Source organism: Chenopodium quinoa, unplaced genomic scaffold, assembly GCF_001683475.1.
Source record: "Chenopodium quinoa cultivar QQ74 unplaced genomic scaffold, ASM168347v1, whole genome shotgun sequence".
Lineage (NCBI taxonomy): Eukaryota > Viridiplantae > Streptophyta > Magnoliopsida > Caryophyllales > Amaranthaceae > Chenopodium > Chenopodium quinoa.
In genome coordinates this window covers 1,162,295-1,166,141 of record NW_018743405.1, presented here as the reverse complement: position 1 = coordinate 1,166,141, position 3,847 = coordinate 1,162,295, and the positions used below count along the sequence as shown (strand labels likewise).

At 34.0% G+C, this 3,847-nt stretch overlaps 1 long non-coding RNA gene across 1 annotated transcript; it reads right to left on the bottom strand.

Moving 5' to 3' along the window:
- Positions 1 to 1,551: 1,551 nt before the first annotated feature.
- On the bottom strand, positions 1,552 to 3,382 carry LOC110738932. The gene is made up of 2 exons (XR_002514678.1): positions 2,847 to 3,382; positions 1,552 to 2,218 (listed from the first exon to the last, which is right to left on the bottom strand). It is a non-coding gene; the product is annotated as an uncharacterized LOC110738932 (long non-coding RNA).
- Positions 3,383 to 3,847: the final 465 nt, after the last annotated feature.

Below are 3,847 nucleotides of genomic sequence, written 5' to 3'. Positions count from 1 at the left end.
AATTGTACCTTTGAAGCCTGATTCCACGTGCGATCGAGCAAGAACAATGGGAGATAAAGAACCCCAAGCGTGATTCCTCTACTTGGTCCAATCCACGGGCACATACTAAGACCTCCACTAATGCTAGTTAGTTGCAATTGAACCCTTCAATTGACCTTCTACGAAGAAGAGCGAGCAACGAACCACCACACGCGCCACCAAAGGGTGGCCGGCCGTACGGACGAGGGGAGGAGAGAGATAGCCGTGAGATAGAGAGAGGAATTAGGGTTTTAGGATTGGTTGTCTTGATGTCAAAATACACTGTGTGTGAATTATAACTGCTTACAAGCAACCCTAGGCATGAATCTTATTTATAGATCTCATCTCTAAATAAGAGCCCATGTCAAAAGCCCAAAACCTAATTCTAATCTAACTATGCTAGCCCAATCCATTTCATGATTAATTAATTGCTTATGAGGCCCATTAATGGGCCTCTAACTTGCTTAACCCAATACCCTTGTGTGTGACCTCATAGGATCCATTCTAGCGGGCTTCGGACCATTTGCCTAGTCCAAAGATCATCACTCATAGCAATAGATGATGACGACCCAAAAGAACGAACTTATTATCTCCATAATAGCGATCCTTGATATATCTAGTAATTGCACTTATCGAATACACAATTCCTTCAATCTCCCACTTGCCTGAAACAAGTTACATCAACCGGAATCAGCAGATCCGGTACACAAGTTTATGGCACGTTTCACATGGTCTTACGTAAATGCCTATAAACTAGTAAGTTCACATGAGAGCACATCGATTTCTTTTGTTGGAACTATATTATATTTTAATATTGTTGTAACTCTAATGAATTAATGAGATATTGTATGTCTAAAACTCTACATTTTATCTCATAATATTATATTTTGTAGAATGTGCCTTTGGCATTTGCACGACAGCACTTAAGACACTTACAACACGGTTCGTCGGTTGCACTATGGCATACGAAGAGTTGGGAAGAAAATATTTATTTTAAAGTTATCACATATGGGAAGATTGTGTTTTGTTATATTAACTATGACATTAATAATATGGTACGAGGTGAAAAGTTTCGCGTTAGCCGGAGAGTTGAAGTTCATTTGATGAACAAGGATCCTGTGGAATTTAACATCTCTTAGCCTAAAAACCGTATCATGGTTGGCTTGTCTTTGTATTTAATGGCTAATGGCTGTGTAAATACAGACAAATTGTAATATGAACCTTTATAACTTGTTGGTGTCATCCACTATGCAATTATACTATGATGTGTATATAATTATATATTACAAATACTGTGTGTTAATTTTGATTTGTACTTTATGAATTACCAAATTATACATTACAAAAACTATGTGTATATAATTATATATTACTAATACTTACCGCCGCGAAGCGGTGTTAGGGGCATTCCATCATTGTTGTTGAAGAAGAAGACGTGCCGGTGGTCGTCGATGAGGTGGCCGACTAGACGTAGATCTGGTTTTGGAGACCTGGTTGTGGCTCGTGGTGGCTGGTGGGCTAGCTAGAGATTTCTTTTTTTTTTTTTAATTTGGTAAAAGATAGTACAAAATATTATCATATTATTTTATATGGCATAGCAGGGGACATAATAGGGCCTAGTAAACAAGTTTTCGCCAATCAGGGTAATTGACTGGGGCTTGCTTGCTCAAAAACTTTACATCTATTAAAATTACACTACTAATAAATAGGTTACATAGAACGCTTGAAATAGGCAATATAGAACGCTTTACAGGCGTTCTTCAAGTGGGGGTGCCTTACATAACACCAATCCAAGATAGACAACTCCAATTCTATGTATAAAAATAAAATAGACAACGCCTATCTAGTGTTAGCCGTACTATAATTATATGAAACTGAACGCCTATCTCACTTAACAGTTCTCTTTTCCTTGCTTTTTTTTTTAAAAAAAATAAAAATAAAAATTTTGAACATATTTAAATGATTTGCCAGCACATGATTTTGCTGTATTAATATTTCTGATTCCGTAAAAGTAGACTAAATCAAACAACATGATGCGGAGCATTATAGATTTATAACTCAATATTCGAAAATTACTACTAATTAATACAATTCTTTTGAAAAAAAATCAATACAATAATTGAAGTGTAATGTGGAAACATGAGAAAAAAATGTGCGCATCAATTTAATCGACTTTTCTTCATTGATTCCGTTGATATACCTGAATCAAAAGGCCAAAAGAAAAAATGATTAAAAAATTTATAACACAATCAAAAGAAAACAAATTTTTCTTTCTGAAAAAGGAAGTCCATACTCATTACTCAAACTAACATCGTTCAAAACCAAATTACAAATAATTTACTGAAGACGGAGCAACCCACAGCCCATGGTCACGAAATATGATGAGTTGTTCGGAATCAAACTAATAATTGCAAAAAGATCAATTTTGGTCTTCGCGAATGAGTAAATTTATAAGCAAAAAATTATTATGAAAAAATTCAATTCTTTTTTTCAAAGTAGTAAAATATGTTTGAACAATACATGTATATAATTATATAAACTTCTTATTCATTTTACCAAAAACACAAAAATTGAGCCCAATATCTTAAAAATTGAACTAATTGAAAAAACCTAATTTCCCTAAAATCAAACTATATGAAAGAAATACAACATGGAAGAAAATCATATCGAAAATTAAATAAAACCAAGGAATATATTGACTAATTTTGAAAAACAAATCAGTAAAATTATAAATTTTGCTAATTAATTTCAATAACATTATCGAATTCTAAAGCAATTATCAAGGTGAAAATTCAGAAGATATTAGTTATACCAGGAATGAAAAATACCATGAAATTAAACGAAGAAATCAAAAGACGAAAAATTGGAGGATGCGCCACAACCAATAATAAAATCGGAGCCGAAGAGGAGGGAATCCAAGGTGGAGGTGAGGAGGTTTTGGTGAAGAACGATGGTGATAATGAGAAGCTTATAGAGGAGCGATTGATTTCAGAAAACCGACAAAGAAATGGGATTATTACAGTTTAGGAGATGATGGGGGAATTGAGACAGTGGGACGTGAAGCTTGTGGGATTGAGATGATGAAGATAATGGGGAATTGGAATTGTAGGAAATGGAGGGATGAGATTTTGAGAGAAATATGGAATTTAACTGATGTAGGCACATAGATTTAGGTTAAAATTGGGTTAATTAAGTATTTTTATTTTTTATTTATGGTAAAATAAATAGAACATTTCTCGAACTGTTTTGACCTAACTACAAACTATCATCATTCAAAGGCACTCTACTTAGATTTTGCTCATTTTTTTTATTTTTTATAATATAATAAAATACAACAGTAAGTTAGGAGAGGCGTTCTATATTATTCAATTATAAAAATGTCCTCTAGCAAAGGTGTTCTATATAACCGCCACAACCACAAACACCACAAAAGATCAAATATAGCTCCCTGTTTTACATAGGATCGCAAATGCTTTGTTATTTGTTATTTTCCATGTCCTTGTGTTTGCCTTTCATTGTACATAGAGAGGTCAATGATATATATGTTTTGCATAATTATTGCAGTTATTAGAGACTTGGTTTGGTAATTACACAAGGGACGCGCCTCATCATAAATTGTATTGGGGAAAGATAGGTCAAAAAAGTTGGGACATTCATATGACTATTGTTAGAGGATTTTACTTCATCAGTAAAGGGTGGGATGCATTTGTACGCGACAATGGGGTAGAACATGGGGATATCCTTAAGTTTAACTAGTGCTTCAATGGAGAGATGCCTATTAAATTTAAAAGGTTTCCGTTTGTCCTCCATCCCGAGGATAACTATGATC